This window comes from Gorilla gorilla, chromosome 22, assembly GCF_029281585.2.
Source record: "Gorilla gorilla gorilla isolate KB3781 chromosome 22, NHGRI_mGorGor1-v2.1_pri, whole genome shotgun sequence".
In the NCBI taxonomy this organism is placed as follows: domain Eukaryota; kingdom Metazoa; phylum Chordata; class Mammalia; order Primates; family Hominidae; genus Gorilla; species Gorilla gorilla.
Window position 1 is genome coordinate 2,117,160 of NC_073246.2, and position 21,092 is coordinate 2,138,251.

The following is a 21,092-nucleotide window of genomic DNA, read 5'->3' on the forward strand; positions in this document are numbered from 1 at the left end:
CTGCCTAAGGGGTCATTGTGAAATCATAACTCTGCACTGGTCACCCAAGTGACAGACCATTGCATGTGATCAGGCTAATTGGGTATTGTGACATCAAAATTCTGCACTGGACACCCAGGTGACAGGCCCTTGACTGTGGTCTGTCTAAGGGGGCATTGTGACATCATAACTCTGCACTGGTCACCCAGGTGACAGACCCTTGTCTGTGATCTGCATAAGGGGGCATTGTGACATCATAACTCTGCACTGCTCACCCTGATGACAGACCCTTGTCCGTCATCTGCCTAAGGGGGCATTGTGACATCTTAACTCTGCCCTTGTCACCCAGGTGACAGTCCCTTGTCTGTGATCTGCCTAAAGGGCCATTGTGACATCATAACTCTGCACTGGTAACACAGGTGACAGGCCCCTGTTTGTGATCTGCCTAAGGGGGCATTGTGACATCATAACTCTGCAATGGTCACCCAGGTGACAGGCCCTTGTCTGTGATCTGCCTAAGGAGGCATTGTGACTTCATAACTCTGCCCTGGTCATCCGGGTGACAGGCCCCTGTCTGTGATCTGCCTAAGGTGGCATTGTGACATCATAACTCTGCAGTGGGCACCCAGGTGACAGGCAATTGTCTGCGATGTTCACTAACGTGGCACTATGACATCATAACTCTTCACTGGGCACCCACGTGTCAGGCCCTTGTCTGTGATCTGCCTAAGGGGGCATTGTGACATTACAACACTGCACGGGTCACTCAGGTGACAGACCCTTGTCTGTGACCTGCCTAAGGGGGCATTGTGACATCATAACTCTGCACTGGTCATGCAGGTGACAGACCCTTCTCTTTGATCTGCCTAAGGGGGAATTGTGACATCATAACACTGCACTGGTCACTCAGGAGATAAACCTTTTTCTTTCATCTGCCTAAGGTAGCACTGTGACATCATAACTCTGCACCGGCCACCCAGATGACAGACCCTTCTCTTTAATCTGCCAAAGGGGGAATTGTAACATCATAACTATTCACTGGTTTCCCAGGTGACAGAACCTTTTCTCTGATCTGCCAAAGGGGGCATTGTGACATCATAACTCTGGACTGGTCACCCAGGTGACAGGCCCTTGTCTGTGATCTGCCTAAGGGGGCATTGTGACATCATAACTCTGCACTGGACACCCATGTGACAGACCCATGACCGTCATCAGCCTAAGGGGGCATTGTGACATCATAACTCTGTGCTGGTCACACAGGTGACACACCATTGTCTGTGATCTGCCAAAGGCGGCATTGTGACATCATAACTCTGCATTGTACACCCAGGTGACAATCCCTTGTCTGTGATCAGCCTAAGTGGGTATTGCGACATCATAACTTTGCACTGGTCACCGTGGTGACGGACCCCTGTCTCTCATCTGCCTAAGGAGGCATTGTGACCTCATAACTGTGCACTGGTCACCCAGGAGACAGACCCTTGTGTGTGATCTGCCTAAGGGGGCATTGTGAAATCATAACTCTTCAGTGGTCACCCGGGTGAAAGAACCTTGTCTGTTATCTGCCTCAGGGGTCATAGTGAAATCATTAGTCTGCAGTGGTTACCCAGGTGACAGAACCTTGTCTTTGATCTGCCTAAGGGGGCATTGTGACATCATAAATCTGCACTGGTCACCCAGGTGAGAGGCCCTTGTCTGTGATCTGCTTAAGGGGGCATTGTGACATCAGAACTCTGCACTGGTCACCCAGGTGATATGCCCTTGTCTGTGATCTGCCTAAGGGGCCATTGTGACTTCATAAATCTGCACTGGTCACCCAGGTGATTGGCCCTTGTCTGTGATCTGCCGAAGGGGGCATTGTGACATCATATCTCTGCACTGGGCACCCAGGTGACAGGCCCTTGTCTGTGATCTGCTTAAGGGGGCATTGTGACATCACAACTCTGCACTGGTTACACAGGTGACAGGTACTTCTCTGTGAGCTGCCTAAGGGGGCATTGTGACCTAATAACACTTCACTGGTCACCCAGGTGAGAGGCCCTTCTCTGTGATTTGCCTAAGGGGGCACTGTGACATTATAACCGTGCACTGGGTACTCGGGTGACATGCCCTTTACTGTGATCTGCCTAAGGGCTCATTGTGACATCATAACACTGCACAGGTCACTCAGGTGACAGACCATCGTCTGTGATCTGCCTAAGGGGGCATTGTGTCATCATAACACTTCAGGGGTCACCCAGGTGACAGGCCCTTCTCTGTGATCTGCTTATGGGGGCATTGTGACATCATAATTCTGCACTGTCACCCAGGTGACAGGCCCTTGTCTGTGATCTGCCTATCGGGGCTTTGTGACATCATAACACGGCACGCGTCACCCAGGTGACACACCCTTGTATGTGATCTGCCTGAGGGGGTATTGTGATATTATAACTCTGCACCGGGCACCGTGGTGACAGACTCTTGTTTGTGATCTGCCTAAGGGGCCATTGTGACATCATAACTCTGCACTGGTCTCCCAGGTGACAGACCCTTGTCTGTGATCTTCCTAAGCTGGCATTGTGAAATCAGAATTCTCCACTGGTCACCTAGGTGACAGATCTTGTCTGTGAACTGCCTAAATGGGAATTGTGACATCATAACTCTGCACTGGTCACCGTGCTGACAGACCCTTGACATTATCTACCTAAGGGGGCATTGTGACATCATAAATCTGCACTGGTCACCCACGTGACAGACCCTTGTCTGTGATCTGCCTAAGGGGGCATAGTGACATCATAAATCTGCACTGGTCCCACAGGTGACCGACCCTTGCCTGTGATCTGCTAAAAGGGGCATTGTGACATCATAACTCTGCACTGGTCTCCGTGGTGACACACCCTTTTCTGTGTACTGCCTAAGGGGACATTGTGTCATCATAACTCTGCACTAGTCACCCTGGTGACAGACTCTTGTCTTTCATCTGCCTAAGGGGCATTGTGACATCATAACTCTGCACGGGGCACCCAGGTGTCAGACTCTCGTATGTGATCTGCCTAAGGGGTCATTGTGACATCATATCTCTGCACGTGTCACCCAGGTGACAGGCCATTGTTTGTGATCTGCCTAAGGCGGCATTGAGACATCATAACTCTGCACTGGTCACCGAGGTGACAGACCCTTGTGTTTGATCTGCCTGTGGGGGCATTGTGACATCATTAGCCTGCACTTGTGACCGTGGTGACAGACCCTTGTCTGTGATCTGCCTAAGGGGGCATTGTGATACCGTAACTCAGCACTGGTCACCCAGGTGACTGGCCCTTGTCTGTGATCTGCCTAATGGGGAATTGTGACATCATAACTCTGTACTGGTCACGCTGGTGACAGACCCTTTTCCGTGATCTGCCTAAGGGGGCATTGTGACATCAGAAATCTACACTGGTCAGCAAGGTGACAGACCATTGTCTGTGATCTGCCTACGGGGGCATTGTGACATCATAACTCTGCACGGTTTACCCAGGTGACAGACCCTTGTGTGTGTTCTGCCTACGGTTGCATTGTGACATCATAACTCTGCACTGGTCACCCAGATGACAGACCCTTGTCTTTGATCTGCCTAAGGGGGCATCGTGACATCATAACTCTGCCCTGGTCACCCAGGTGGAAGACCCATGTCTGTGATCTGCCTAAGGGGGCATTGTGATATCATTACTCTGCACATGTCACCAAGGTGACAGGCCATTGTTTGTGATCTGCCTAAGGAGGCATTGTGACTTCATAACTCTGCACTGTTCACCCAGGTGACAGACCCTTGTCTGTGAACTCCTTAAAGGGGCATTGTGACATGATAACTCTGCACTGGTCACCCAGGTGGAAGACCCATGTCTGTGATCTGCCTAAGGGGGCATTGTGATATCATTACTCTGCACATGTCACCAAGGTGACAGGCCATTTTTGTGATCTGCCTAAGGAGGCATTGTGACTTCATAACTCTGCACTGTTCACCCAGGTGACAGACCCTTGTCTGTGAACTCCTTAATGGGGCATTGTGACATCATAACTCTGCACTTGTCACCCAGGTGACAGACCCTTGTCTTTCATCTGCCCAAGCGGGCATTGTGACATCATAACTCTCCACTGGTCACCCAGGTGACAGCCCCTTGTCTGTGATCTGTGTAAGGGGTCATTGTGACATCATAACTCTGCACTAGTCACAGAGGGAACAGAGCCTTGTCTGTTATCTGCCTAAGGAGGCATTGTGACATCATAACTCTGCACTGGTCACCGAGGTGACAGACCCTTGTCTGTGAACTGCCTAAGGGGGCATTGTGACATCATAACTCAGCACTGGTCACCCAGGTGACCGACCCTTGTCTTTGATCTGCCTAAGGGTGAATTATAACATCATAACTGTGCACGAGGCACCCAGGTGACAGACCCTTGTCTGTGATCTGCGTAAGGGGCAGTGTGACATCATAACTCTGCACTGGTCACCCAGGAGACAGACCCTTGCCGTTGATCTGCCTAAGGGGGCATTTGGAAATGATAACTCTGCATTGTTCACCGAGGTGACAGACCCTTATCTTTGATCTGCCTAAGGAGACATTGTGATATCATAACTCTGCACTGATTACTGTGGTGATAGACCCTTGTCTGTGATCTGCCTAAGGGGGCATTTGGAAATGATAACTCTGCATTGTTCACCGAGGTGACAGACCCTTATCTTTGATCTGCCTTAGGAGACATTGTGATATCATAACTCTGCACTGATTACTGTGGTGATAGACCCTTGTCTGTGATCTGCCTAAGGGGGCATAGTGGCATCATAACTCTGCACTGGTCACCCAGGTGACAGTCCGTTGTCTGTGATCTGCCTAAGGGAGCACTGTGACATCATAACTCTGCACTGGTCACCCAGGTGACAGACCCTTGTCTGTGATCTGCCTAAGGGGCATTGTGACATCATAACTCTGCACTGGTCACCGTGGTGACCCACCCTTTTCTGTGAACTGCCTAAGGGGCATTGTGACATCATAAGTGTGCACTGGTCACCCAGGTGACGTACCGTTGTCTGTGATCTGCCTAAGGGGACATTGTGACATCATTTCTTTGCACTGGTCGCCCAGGTGAAAGACCCTTGTCTGTTATCTGCTTAAGGGGGGAATTGTGACATCATAACCCTCCACTGCTCACCCAGTGACAGAACTTTGTCTGTGATCTGAATAAGGGGGCATTGTAACATCATAACTCTCTGCTGCTCACCCAGGTGACAGACCCTTCTCTGGATCTGTCTGAGGGGGCATTGTGACAACATAACTCTGCACTGGTCAATGTGGTGACAGAACCTTGTCTGTGACCTGTCTAAGGGGGAATTGTGACATCATAACTGTGCACTGGTCACCCAGGTGACGTACCCTTGTCTGTGGTCTGCCTAAGGGGGCATTGTGACATCGTAACTCTGCACTGGCAACCCAGCTGAAAGACCCTTGTCTGTGATCTGCCTAAGGGGGCATTGTGACATCATAACTCTGCACCAATAACCCAGGTGACAGACCCTTGTCTGTGATCTGCCTAAGGGGGCATTGTGACATCATAACTCTGCACGGGTCACCCAGGTGACGGACCCTTGTCTGTGATTTGCCTAAGGGTGCAATGTGACATTATAACTCTGCACAGGTCACCCTGGTGACAGAACCTTGTGTTTGATCTGCTTAAGTGGGCATTGAGACATCATAACTCTGCACTGGGCAACCAGGTGACAGGCCCTTGACTGTGATCTGCCTAATGGGGCATTGTGACATCATAACTCTGCACTGGGCAACCTAGTGACAGGCCCTTGTCTGTGATGTGCATAAGGGGGCATTGTGACATTATAACTATGCACTGGGCACCCTGGTGACATGCCGTTGTCTGTGATCTGCCTAAGGGGGCATTGTGACATCATAACTCTTCACTGGGCACCTAGGTGACAGGCCCTTGTCTGTGATCTGCTTATGGGGGCATTGTGTCATCATAACTCTGCACTGGTCACCAAGGTGACAGGCCCTTGTCTGTGATCTGCCTATCGGGGCATTCTGACATCATAACACGGCACGGGTCACCCAGGTGACACACCCTTGTGTGTGATCTGCCTGAGGGTGTATTGTGATATCATAACTCTGCACTGGTCACCGTGTTGACAGACTCTTCTCTGTGATCTGCCTAAGGTGGCATTGTGACATCATAACTCTGCACTGGGCACCCAGGTGGCAGGCCGTTATCTGTGATCTGCCTAAGGGGGCATTGTGACATCATAACTCTTCACTGGGCACCTAGGTGACAGGCCCTTGTCTGTGATCTGCTTATGGGGGCATTGTGTCATCATAACTCTGCACTGGTCACCCAGGTGACAGGCCCTTGTCTGTGATCTGCCTATCGGGGCATTGTGACATCATAACACGGCACGGGTCACCCAGGTGACACACCCTTGTATGTGATCTGCCTGAGGGTGTATTGTGATATCATAACTCTGCACTGGTCACCGTGTTGACAGACTATTCTCTGTGATCTGCCTAAGGGGCCATTGTGACATCATAACTCTGCACTGGTCACCCAGGTGACAGCCCCTTGTCTGTGATCTTCCTAAGGTGGCATTGTGAAATCAGAGTTCTCCACTGGTCACCTAGGTGACAGATCTTGTCTGTGAACTGCCTAAAGGGGAATTGTGACATCATAACTCTGCACTGGTCACCGTGCTGACAGACACTTGCCATTATCTACCTTAGGGTGCACTGTGACATCATAACTCTGCACTGGTCACCCACGTGACAAATCCTTGTCTGTGATCTGCCTAAGGGGCATTGTGACATCATAACTCTGCACTGGTCACCGTGGTGACACACCCTTTTCTGTGAACTGCCTAAGGGGGCATTGTGTCATCATAACTCTGCACTAGTCACCCTGGTGACAGACTCTTGTCTTTCATCTGCCTAAGGGGGCATTGTGTCATCATAACTCTGCACTGGTCACCCAGGTGACAGACCCTTGTTTTGATCTGCCTAAGGGGGCATTTTGACGTCATATGTATGCACTGGTCACGGAGGTGACAGACCCTTTTCTTTGATCTGCCTATGGGGGCATTGTGACATCATAAGCCTGCACTTGTTACCGTGGTGACGGACCCTTGTCTGTGAACTGCCTAAGGGGACACTGTGATACCATAACTCAGCACTGGTCACCCAGGTGACTGGCCCTTGTCTGTGATCTGCCTAAGGGGACATTGTGACATCATAACTCTGCAGTGGTCACCCAGGTGACAAACCCTGGCATTTGATCTGCCTAAGGGGGAATTGTGACATCATAACTCTGCACTGCTCACCCAGGTGACAGGCCCTGGCCTTTCATCTGCCTAAGGGGGCATTGTGACATCATAAATCTGAACTGGGCACCCAGGTGAAAGGCCTTTGTCTGTGATCTGCCTAAGGTGGCATTGTGACATCATAACTCTGCACTGGGCACCCAGGTGACAGGCCCTTTTCTCTGATCTGTCTAAGGGTGCATTGTGACATCGTAACGCTGCACGGGTCACCCAGGTGACAGGCCCTTGTCTGTGATCTGCCTAAGGGAGCATTGTGACATCATAACTCTGCACTGGGCACCCAGGTGACAGGCTCTTCTCCGTGATCTGCCTAAGGGCGCATTGTGACATCATAACTCTGCACTGGGCACCAAGGTGACAGGCCGTTATCTGTGATCTGCCTAAGGGGGCATTGTGACATCATAACTCTGCCCTGGGCACCCAGGTGACAGGCCCTTGTCTGTGATCTGCCTAAGGGGGCATTGTGACATTATAACTCTGCACAGGTCACACAGGTGACAGGCCCTTGTCTGTGATCTGCCTAAGGGGGCATTGTGACATCATAACTCTGCACGGGTCACACAGGTGACAGGCCCTTGTCTGTGATCTGCCTAAGGGGGCATTGTGACATCATAACTCTGCACGTGTCACCCAGGTGACAGGCCCTTGTCTGTGATCTGCCTAAGGGTGCATTGTGACATCATAACTCTGCACTGGGCACCCAGGTGGCAGACCCTTGTCCGTGATCTCCCTAAGGGGGCATTGTGACATTATAACTCTGCACTGGTCACCCAAGCGACATATCCGGGACTTTGATCTGCCTAACGGGGCATTGTGACATCATAACTCTGCACTGGGCACTCAGGTGACAGGCCTTTGTCTTTGATCTGCCTAAGGGGGCATTGTGACATCATAACTCTGCACGGGTCACCCAGGTGACAGTACCTTGTTTGCGATCTGCCAAAGGGGGCATTGTGACATCATAACTCTGCACGGGTCACCCAGGTGACAGACCATTGTCTGTGATCTGCCTAAGGGGGCATTGTGATATCATAACTCTGCACGGGTCACCGAGATGACAAACCGTTGTTTTGATCCTCCTAAGGGGTTATTTTGAGATCATTACTCTGCACGGGTCACAGAGGTTACAGACCCTAGTCTGTGATCTGCCGAAGGGGGCATTGTGATATCATAACTCTGTACTGGTCACCCAGGTGACAGGCCCTTGTCTGTGATCTGCCTAAGGGTTCATTGTGACATCATACCTTTGCACTGGTTAGCCAGGTGTCAGGCCCTGGTCTCTGATCGGCGTAAGGGGGCATTGTGACATCATAACTCTGCACAGGTCACCCAGGTGACAGGCCCTTGTCTGTGATCTGCCACAAGGAGATTTTAAAATAATTCTGGTTTCCTGCTGTTGAGCAGGGAGCTGAGCAAATTCAACAGATCATTTGCCTAAAGTAGGAGAAGACTGAGGACAAACTCTAGAATGCACGTGATTAAATTAACTACAATTGAAACCCAATCAAATTTAAGAAGGCTGTACCTCTTAGTCTCAAGGTGTTTCCCCTCGTTTTGAAATGTGGTGTTATTCAGTGGAAAAGAATACTAGTGTTCATCTCCAGAGTAAAGAACGGGGTTCCCTGCAGGGATTGATTGACTGAGAGCTATGACTCAGGATTAAAAATCCTTCTTTTTCCCACTTATAGATTAAAAATAAATTTTTAAGCCCCTAATGACTAAATGAACCCCTCTTCTTGGATAAGGACATTCCAAAGTTAACCTGAAAAGCTAGTTCAAGCCATGGGTCACACATGCCTCATTATACTCTCCTCCCTTTGCTTTTAATTTTAATTTCAATCTTTAATTTATATTTGTGGGTACATAATTGGTGTATATATTTATGGGGGTACATGACATACTTTGATATGGGCATGCAATGAGTGATACATAATAAAAAATGGTGTATCCATCCCTCAAGCATTTATAGCTTGTTATAAACAATCCAATTATACTCTTAGTTTTTTAATGTATGAATTATTTTTGACTATTATCATCCTGTTGTGCTATCAAATACTGTCTTATTCGTTCTTTCTAACAATTTTTTGAACGCATATAGCATCCCCACTATCCCCCTGTTCCCTCACTGCCCTTCCCAGCCTCTGGTAACCATTCTTATACTCTCTATCTCTATGACACCTATTCTTTTGAATTTTAGCACCCACAAATAAGTGAGAACATGTCACATTTGTCTTTCTGTGCCTGACTTATTTCACTTAACACAAAGACTTTCATTTCCATTTATGTTATTGCAAATGGCATACTCTCATTCTTTCTTATAGCTGAATAGTACTCCGTTGTGTATATGTACCACATTTTCTCTATCCAGTTATCTGTTGATGGATATTTAGGTTCCTTCCAAATCTTGGCTATTATAAACCCTGCTGTAGCAAACATGAGAGTGCCAATATGTCTTTGATTTACCAATTTTATTTCTTTTAGGCATATACTGAGCAGTGGGATTACTAGACCATATGTAGCTCTATTTATAGTTATATCAGGAACATCCAAACTGTTCTTAACTGTGCTCCCAACAACAGTGTACGAAGGTTCCCTTCACTCCACATACTCACCAGCATTTGTTTTTGACTGACTTCTGGATAAAAACAACCTTAACTGGGGTGAAATGATATCTCATTTTGGGTTTGATTTGCATTTCTATGAAGATCAGTAATGTGGAGCACCTTTTCATTTGCCTGTTTGACATTTGCATGTCTTCTTTTCATAAATGTCTATTTAAATTTTTTGTCCACTTTTTAATTAGATTATTACATTTTTTCTGTATAAGTTTTTGAACTCCATATATTGTAATGTATTAGTCTCTTTCTGCATTGCTATAAAAATAAATACCCGAGACTGGGTTATCTATTTTTTTATTGAGATGAAGTCTTGATCTGTTGCCCAGGCTGAAGTGCAGTGGTGCAATCTTGGCTCACTGCATCCTCCACCTCCTGGTCCAAGCAATTGTCTGACTCAGCCTCCTGAGTAGCTGGGATTACAGGCACCTGCCAGCACACTCAGCTAATTTTTTGCCACCATGCCTGTCTAATTTTTGTATTTTTAGCAGAGACGGGATTTCACCATCTTGGCCAGGCTGGTCTTGAACTCCTGACCTCGTGATCCACCCGCCTCAGCCTCCCAAAATGGTGAGATTACAGGCTTGAGCCACTGCACCTGGCAAGACTGAATAATTTATAAAGGAAATGGGTTTAATTAACTCACAGTTCCAAATGGCTGGGGAGGCCTCAGGAAACTCACAATCATGGCAGATGGGGAAGCAGGCACCTCTTATATGACAGCAGGCGAGAGCATGTATGTGAAGCAAAGGGGAAAGAGTCCCTTATAAAACCATCAGATCTCATGAGAACTCCCTCATTATCAGAAGAACAGCATGGGGGAAACCACCCCCATGATCCAATCGCCTTCTACCATGTCTCTCCCTCAACATCTGGGGATTACAATTCAATATGAGATTTGGGTGGGGACACAAAGCCTAATCATATCAGGTAGCTATTAGTTACTTTTCAGATGGATAATTTACAAATATTTTCTCCCGTTCTGTGGATTTTCTCTTCACTTTGTTTATTGTTTCCTTCACTTTAGAAAGGTTTTCTGACTTGCTTTAATCCCATTTGTCCATGTTTCCTTTGGTTGTCTGTGCTTATGGGGCATTATTTAAGAAATTTTTGCCCAAACCAATGCCCTAAAGAGTTTCCCCAATGTTTTCTTGTAAAAGTTTAATAGTTTGAGGTGTTAGGTTTAAGTCTTTATTTCATTTTAATTTGATTTTTGTATGTGGAAAGAAATAGGTTCTAGTTTTATTCTTCTGCCTCTGGCTTGCCAGTTTTCCAAGCCCTATTTATTACAAAACCTGTCTTATTTTTTATTGTATGTTCTTGACACTTTTGTAGAAAATAAGTTTAGTTTAGCTGTATGAGTTTGTATCTAAGGTCCCTATTTCATTCCATTTTTCTTTATGTCTGTTTTTATGCTAGTGTCATGCTGTTTTAATTACTATAACTTAGTAGTATAACTTAAAACCAGGTAATGGAATTCCTCCAGTTTTGTTTTACATACTGAGCATAGCTTTGACTATTATGGTGTTTTGTGATGGTTCCATATACATTTCAGAATTTTTTGTCTATTTCTGTGAGGAATGTCTTTTTTTTTTTTTTAGATGGTGTCTCACTCTGTCACCTAGACTGGAGTGCAGTGATGCGATCTTGGCTCACTGCAACCTCTGCCTCCTGGGTTCAAGCAATTCTCTGCCTCAGCCTCCTGAGTAGCTGGGATTATAGGCACCCACCACCACACCCAGCTAATTTTTTTGTATTTTTAGTAGAGACGGGGTTTCACCAAGTTGGGCAGGCTGGTCTTGAACTCCTCACCTCATGATCCACCCATCTCGGCCTCCCAAAGTGCTGGGATTACAGGCATGAGCCACTGCCCCTGGTCTGTTATTTTGATAGAGATGGCATGAAATGTATAGATTGCTTTGGATTGTATGGACATTTTAAAAAATACTGATTCTTCCAATCAGTGAACATAAAAATATCTTTCCAATTTTTGGGTCCTCTTTCATTTCTTTTATCGGTGTCTTACAGTTTCAATTGTTGAGAACTTTTATTTCTTTGGTAAATTCCCACACATTTTGTTTCATATGTGGCTATTGCAAATAGTATTACATTTTTTTAATGCTTTTTCAGTTTGTTGACTCTTGGCATATAGAAATCCTACTGATTTGTATATGTTGATTTTGTATTCCGCAAATTTACTCAAGTTATTACTGCTAATAGTTTTTTGGTGGATGCATTAGGCCATTCTCACATTGCTATAAAAAATAATCAGTGACTGGTTAATTTATAAAGAAAATAGGTTTAATTGGCTCATGGCTCTACAGGGTGTACAGAAAGCATTGCACTGGCTTCTGCTTCTGGGGAAGCCTCTGACAACTGACAAGGTGAAAAATAAATCCAGTGCTTACACATCACATGGTAAGTGTGAGGGCAGGGGGGAAGTGCTACACACACTTGTAGATAACCAGCTCTCACGAAAGCTAACTATTGTGGGAATGGCACCAAAGGAAATGATGCCAAACTGTTCATGGAAATCCTGCTGTCATGATTCAATCACCTCCCCACTAGGCCCACTTCCAACATTGAGGATTACATTTCAATATAAGATTTTGGTGGGAACACCCACCCAAACTATATCATTTTGCCCCTGGCCATTGCAGATCTCATATCCTTCTCATATTTCAAAATACAATCATGACTTCCCAATAATCCCCAAAGTCTTAACTCATTTCAGCCTTAACTCAAAAGTCAAAAGTCCCATCTAAGACAAAGCTAGTTTCTTCCTCCTATAAGCCTGTAAAATAGAACACAAGTTAGGCACTTCCAAGATACAAATGAGGCAGAGGCATTGGGTAAATAATCCTGTTCTAAAAGGAAGAAATCAGCCAAAAGAAATGGACTTCAGGACCCATGAAAGTCTGAAACCCAGAAGGGCAGTTATTGAATTGTAAGGCTCCAAAATAATTATTTTTGACTCTGTGTCCCATTTTCAGGGCACACTAATGCCTTGGGAAGGTTCTACCTTCTGCCTTTGCATGGTTCAGCCCACACAGCTGCTCTTATGAGCTGGCATTGTGTACCTCTGACTGGTATTGTGTGCCTCTGGCTTTTCCAGGTGCAAGGTGCAAGCTGTAGCTAGATCTACCATTATGGGGTCTGGAGGACAGTGATCTTCTCCTCACAGATCTCCTAGGCCATGCCCCAGTGGGGAGCCTGCCTGGGGACTGTTAACCCACATTTCTTTTCTCCATTGTTTTAGTAGAGGTTCTCCATGAGTGCTCCACCCCTGCAGAATGCTTCTGCCTGCACCACCTGGCTTTTTCATACATCCTTTGAAATAAAGGTGGAGACTCCCAAGTCTCAACTCTTGCATTTTGTATACCCACAGGCCTAACACCACATGAAAGCTACCAAGGCTATGGCTTGCACCCCCTGAAGCAGTGACTGGAGTTGTAACTTAGTCAATTTGACTTATACCTGGAGCTGAAGCAGTGGCCAGGATGCAGGGAGCCATGTTCCAAATCTACCCAAGGCAGCAGGTCCTGGGCATGATCCCAGAAACTATTCTCTTCTTTTAGGCCTCAGGGCCTATGATGGGGGGCTGCCTTTTAGATTTCTAAAATGCCTTCAATTCCTCTTTCCCATTGTCTTGGCTATCAACACTTGCTTTTTTTTTAGGTTATACAAATATCTCTAACAAGTAGTTGCTCCATAGTCTGCTTGAGTTCCTCTCTTATAAAAGCTTTTATTTTTCAGACACATGACTAGGCTGCAAAGCTTTCAAGCTTTTAAACTATGCTTCCCTAGTAAGTTTAAATTACAACCTTTTTTTTTTTTTTGCTAGAACATGTGAGCATAGGTTGTTAGAAGCAGCCAGGCCACCTCTCAAATGCTTTGCTGTTTAGACATTTTTCCAACAGAAACCATAAATCATCAATTTCAAATTCAAACTTTTATATACCCTAGGGCATGACAGAAATACAGCCAACCACTTTGCTAAGACAACATGTGTGACCTTTGTTTCGGTCCTAATTAGTTTCTAATTTTCATCTGAGACCTCCTCAGCCCAGCCCTCACTGTCCAAATCACTATCAGCATTTTGGTCACAGCCATTCAACCAGTCTCTAAGAAAATCTCAACTTTCCCTCATTTTTCTGTCTTCTTCTGAATCCAACAAACTCTTCCAACCTCTGCCTATTTACCCAATTACAAAGCTGATTCCACATTTTCAGGTATTTTTATAACAATTTTCCACTCCTTGGTGCCAATTTGATGTATTAAGCTATTTTTGCATCAATGTAAGAGTGGGACTTGATAATTTATTTTTAAGAAAGGAGGTTTAAGTGGCTCCTGGTTCTACAGGCTGTAGAGAAGACATAGCACTGGCATATGCTTCTGGGGTGGCCTGTGGAAGTTTACAGTCATGGCAGAAGTTGAAGCAGAATCTTGCACATCACACAGCAAAAAGCAGGAGTAAAAAAAAACAGAGGTGCAAGTTGTTACACACTTTTAATAACCAGATCTTATAGGAACTCACTTACTATTATGAGGATAGTACCAAATGGGATGGTGCTAAGCCATTTATGAGTAATCCACCCCGGTGATTAAATCACCTTTCACCAGGCCCACCTCCAACATTGAGAATTACATTTAAATATGAGATTTGGGAGGGGACATACATTCAAACCCTATCAGAGGAGTCTTTATGTTTTTGCCAATATAAGATTATATCATTGGCAAACACAGATAATTTGACTTCTTTTCCAATTGGGATGCCTTTTATTGCTTTCTCTTGTCTGATTGCTCCAGATAGGACTTTCAGAATTATGTTGAATAACAGTGGTAAAAGTGGACATTTTTGTCATCTTCCAGATTTTAGCGGAAAGGATTTTAGTTTTTCCACACTTAGTATGATACTAGCTGTGGGTCTGTCATATATGACTTTTACCATATTGAGGTATGTTCACTCCATACCTAGTTTTCAAAGGGTTTTTTATTATTAAAGAATATTAAATTTTATCAAAAATTTTTTAGTGTAATTGAAATGATTATATGGATTTTGTCCTTTTATTTTTTTTTTTTGAGATGAAGTCTCCCTCTGTCACCCAGGCTGGAGTGCAATGGCATGATCTCAGCTCACTGAAACCTCTGTCTCCTGGGTTCAAGTGATTCTCCTGCTTCAGCCTCCCGAGTAGCTGGGATTACAGGCACCCACTACCGTGCCTGGTTAATTTTTGTATTTTTAGTAGAGACAGGGTTTTGCCATGTTGGCCATACTGGTTTAGAACTCCTGAACTCGGGTGATCTGCCCACCTCGGCTTCCCAAAATGCTGGGATTACAGGCATGAGCCACTGTTCCTGGCCCCTTCATTCTGTTTATGTGAGTATCACATTGATTGATTTGCATGTTGAACCATCCTTGCATCCCTGGGATAAATCCCTCTTGGTCATTATGAATTACCTGTTTATGTGTTGTTTAATTCAGTTTGCTAGGTTTTTTGCAAATTTTTGCATCAATATTCTCAGATATGGGCCTGTAGTTTGCTTTTTTAATGTGTATTTGTCTGGTTTTGATGTCAGGGTAATACTAGCCTCAAAGAATGAGTTTGGAATGTTCTTTCCTTTTCTATTTTTCAGTCTGGTCCTACAGACTTTTTTATTAAGGCTTTAATTTTGTTAATTGTTATTGGTCTGTTCAGGTTTTAGATTGTTTCCTAGTTCAATCTTGGTAAGCTGTGTTTGTCTGAGAATTAATTTCCTGTAGGTTTTCTAATTTGTTGGCACACAATTGCTGATAGTAACCACTAATGATTCTTTGATTTTCTGAAGCATTACTTGTAATGTCTCCTTTTGCACCTCTGATTTTACTAATTTGTATCTTCTCTGTTTTTTAGTTAGCCTGTCTAAATATTTGTCAATTGTTTTACTTTTCAAAAAATGAACTTTTTGTTTATTAGTCTTTTGCATCGTTTTCTTCATTTTAACTTTATTTACTTCCACTTTAATCTTATTATTTCTTTCCTTCTAATTTTGGATTTGGCTTGGCCTTTTTATTCTAGTTAATTAAGATGTATTGTTAGGTTATTTATTTGAAGCTTTTCTGTTTTTTATATCGGCACTTATAGTTATAAATTTTCCTTTTATAATAGTACCTCTTTCACTATATTCCATACGTTTTGCTATGATGTGTTTCTATTATCATTTGTTTCAAGAAATTTTTCTATTTTCTTCTTAACTTTTTTATCGACCTACTAATCATTCAGGAGCATATTGTTTAACGTCTTTGTGTTTGTATAGTTTCTGAAATTCCTTTTTAAATTGATTTATAGTTTTATTCCCTGTAGTCAGAAAAAATACTTGATATTACTTTAATTTTTTGGAATGTCTTTAGACGTGTTACTTAACATATGGTCTATCCTTGAGAATAACCCATGTGCTGAGGAGAGGAATGTATATTCTGCAGCTGTTGGATGAAATTTTCTATAAATATCTATTAGGTTCATTTGTTCTGTAGTGCAGATTAAGTCTGATGTTTCTTTGTTGATTTTCTGTTTGGAAGGTCTATCCAATGACTAAAGTAGGGTGTTGAAGTGTTCAGCCATTATTGTATTGAGGTCTCTTTCTTTAGCTCTTATAATATTTGGTTTATTTATCTAGGTGCTTTAGTGTTGGGTGCATATATATGTTCAATTATTATATCCTCTTGATGAATTGATCTCTTCATTATTATATAATGACGTTTTAATCTCTTCCTACAGTCTTTTGTTGAAATCTATTTTTGTCTGGTGTAAGTATAGCTATTTCTGCTCTTTTTTGGTTTCCATTGGCATGGAATAACTTTTTCCATTCTTTTATTTTCAGTCTAAATGAATCTTTATAGGTAAAGTATGTTTTTTGTACGTCACAGATTATTGTCCTGCTTCTCTATCCATTCATCCACTATTTTTCTTTTGAGTGGAGTATTTAGTTAATTTACATTCAATGTTATTATTGATAAGCACTTACTCCTACCATTTTGTTATTTGTTTTCTGATTGATTTTTGTCCTCTCTTCATTCTTTTCTTTCTTCCTGTCTTCCTTTTAGTGAAGGTGATTTCTCTTGTATTATAATCTAATTTCTTGCTTTTTACTTTTTGTACATCTGTGGTACACTTTTTGATTTGAAATTATCATGAGGTTTGTAAATAATATAATATATGATTTTAGACTGTGGACAATTTAACACTGATTGCAACAACAAAGAAACAAGCAAAACAACTAATAAAAACTCTATACTTTATTGCCATTCTTTTAACCTTTTTGTTGTTTCTCTTCATTCCCTATTTTACTGTCTATGTCTTGGAAATATGTTGTAGTTATTATTTTCATTGGTTTATTGTTTACTCTTTCTATTTGAGATTTTTGCACCCCATAATTACCATGTTATAATATTCAGTGTTTTTCCATGTGCTATTGCTAGTGAGTTCTGTACCTTCAGATGATTTCTTATTGCTCACTAACTTTTTTCTTTTAGGTCTAGAAATCCCTTTAGCGTTTCCTGTAGTACAGGTCTGGTGTTAATGAAATCTGACAGTTTTTATTTGTTGAGAAAAGTTCTTATTTCTCTGTCAAGTTTAAAGGACGTATTTGCCAGATACATTATTCTAAAGTAAAAGTCTTTTTTTCTTCAGCTTTTTTAATATGTCACGCCAGTCTCCCAGCCTGTAAATTTTCCCCTGAAAAGTCTGCTGTCAGATGTATTGGAGTTCCACTGAATGTTATTTGTATCTCTTCTCTGGATGCTTTTAGAATCATTTCTTTATCCTTAACCTTTGGGAGTTCAGTTAAGTGCCTTGAGGTGGTCTTCTTTGGGTTAAATCTGCTTTATGTTTTGTAACTTTCTGTTACACGAATGTTGATATCAAATGTTGAGGAATTGTTTAATATTATTTAATATTATTTATTTAAATAAATGTTCAACTCATCTCTTTTTCTACCTCCTCTTTAAGGCCAATAACTCTTAGATTTGCTATTTTGAGGCTATTTTTTAGATTCTGTAGGCATGCTTTATTTTTTATTCTTTTTTGTCTCCTCTGACTTTGTATTTTTATAGTCTGACTTCAAGTTCACTAAATCTATCTTCTCCTTGATCAATTATTTTAAGTGATTCTGATCCATTCTTCAGTATGACAATATCATTTTAACTTCAGAATTTCTGCTTTATTCTTTTTGTTTCAATCTCGTTAAATTTATCTGATAGAATTTTGAATTCCTTCTCTGCGTTATATTGCATTTCTTTGAATTACCTCAACCAGCTATTTTGGATTTCCTGTATGAAATGTCACATACCTCTGTTTTTCCAGGATTTGTCCCTGGTGCTTTATTTAGCTTGTTTGGTGAGGTCATGTTTTCCTGGATGGCCTTGATACTTGTAGATGTTCATCTCTATCTGGGCATTGAAGAGTTCAGTCTTTATCGTAGTCTTCACAGTCTGGGCTTCTTTGTGCCCATTATCCTTGGGAACACTTTCCAGGTATTCAAAGAAACTTGGGTCCCAAACCCAATAGCACAGTAGTTTATGCAAACACGTAGAGGTAGTGCCTTGGTGGCCTTGAATTAACATCAAGAAAAATTATCTTGATTTATCAAGTAGAGACTCTTGTTCTCTTCCCTTACTTTCTCTCAAATCAGCAGTCTCTCTTTCTGTGCTGAGACATATGGAGCTGGGGTTGGGGTAACATAAGCACTTCTGTGGCCACCACCACTGAGACTGTGCTGGTTCACACCTGAATTAGGCACAGAACTTGGTCTCACCCAAGGCCCACTGTAACCACTACTTGGCTACCATATAAGTTTGTTCAAAGCTCTAGGACTCTGTGATTAATAGGTGGTAAAGCCAGCCAGGTTTGTGTCTCTGTCTATAGGTTGTCAAGTTCCCCTACCCATAAGTGGCTCCACAGATGCTACCTGGGAGCCACAGATTAAAGCATAGAATCTTCAAAATTTACCTGCTCTTCTATTTTACTGTTGCTAACCTGGTACTTAGGGAATAAGACAAAGTATTTTCTACTCTTCCTTCCCCTGTCTGCAGGCAGAAGAGCCTCTTCTGTGACTGCCAACACTACTGGCCCATGGGAGTGTTCCACAAAATCATCATCCCTTTCTCACTTAAAGCCCAAGTACTTTTTAGTTAGCTTGTGATAAATTCTGCAATGCCTGGGACTCGACCTTTGGCCCAGGGCAAGTGCAGAAATGCTGACCAAGACCCTAAGCCTGGAGTCAGGGACTCTAAGAATCTGCTTGGTGCTCTACCCCACTGTGGTTGAGCTGGTATATCAGGCGCAATGCAGAGTTCCCTTTACTTTCCCCCCTGCTTTTCTCAAACAGAAGTCTTTCACCATAGCTACCACAGCTAGAAATGCACTGGGTCTCACCGGAAGTTAGCACTTCTCAGAGCCCAATGCCCATGGTGTATTACCTGGTTGTCACTGTTTTTTATTCTGGGTACAGGGGTTCTTTAGTCAGCGGGTGATGAATTCTGCCAGGTCTTTACTGACATGGCAGCATGGAGTTTAATGTAAAGTCCTCCAGTCCCTATGCTCTCCGTCTCCCAAATTCACAGGTTTCTCTGTGTTGTGTGGCGGCTGCTGGGTGGAGTGTGGGGGAGTGGTGTTGTGAGCACTCCCTTAGCTGCTTCGGCTGCTGTCTCAGTAGACCCCATACTCTCCACCCTCCACATTCCACTGGCTCTGAGCCCAGCTAGGAGTATGACTTGCCTAATAATTGAAGTCCTTGTGGCCTAGAATGCCCCTTAAGTTCTCTTAGAGTCCAATAGCATGTCAACTCATGATGGCAAGACTTGTAAAAACTCAAGCTCCCAACACTAGGATGGGAGATTTTCCTCTTGCTAAGGCCAATACAAATGCTCCCTCCATTGGCAGATGTCAACTGAGTACAGTCTGGTTCTGCTTTTCACTGTGACGGGGTAGTAATGAGTTTATTGCAAAGCCTCACAAAATATGCTCTCCGTCTCCCAAACATACTATCTCTGCACCATGTAGCCACTACTGGTGGTTGAAAAAGAGGTGGCATCGTGCTTTTAGAACATCTTTTTTTTTGTTTTTGTCTTCTCCAATGTGTCTTTCAGTGATATGAAGTTAATACCAGGTACTGTCATTGTTCACCCAATTTTTGGTCCCTTTGACAGTGCTTCTTGAATGTAGTGAGTTGGGAAAATTTGGTGTTTTTGTGTGGGGGTTGAGAGTGGTGTAGGCTTCTATTCTGCCCTCTTACTCTGTCTCTGCCTTAATTTTTTTAGATTCAGGGAGTATATTTGCAGGTTGGTTACATGGATATATTGTGTGATGCTGAGCTATCTGAAATATTATTGATCCCATCACCAAGGTAGTGAGCATATATTGTGGAATATAATTGATCCCATCACCTAGGCAGTAAGCATAGCACTCATAGTTTCTCACCCCCTGCCCTCCTCCTTCCCTCCTTCATCTAGTAGTTCTCAGTGTCTATTGTTGTCATCTTTATATTCATGAGTACCCCATGTTTATATTCTACTTATAGGCAAGAACATGTGGTATTTGGTTTTCTGTTCCTTTATTAATTTCCTTAGGATAATGGCTTCCAGACATATGCATGTTGCTGCACAGGACATGACTGTATTCTTTTTAATGTGTGCATAGTATTTTATGGTGTATATGTGGCACATATTTCTACCCAGTTTATTGATTCACAGATAAGTTAATTCCATGCCTTCCCTATTGTGAATAGCAATATGACGAATATACAAGTGCGTGAGGGGTTTCTGTTTGTAGAATTTTTAATTTTCTTTTGGATATATACTCAGTAATGGAATTGCTGGTTGATTGGTACTTCTGTTTTAAATTATTTGAAAAATCTCCAAACTCCTTTTCACAGTGGCTGAACTAATTTACATTCTCACCAATAGCGTAGAAGCATTTCATTTTCTCTGAAGTCTGGCCAGAATTTGTTCTTTTTTTATTTATTAATAGTAGCCATTCTGACTAATGTGAGATGGTATCTCACATTGATTTGCATTTCTCTGATGATTAGTAATGTTGAACATTAAGAAAACAACCCATTAAAACATTGACAAGGGACATAAGAAGACACTTCTCAACAGAAGACGAGCTGAGCACAGTGGCTCACGC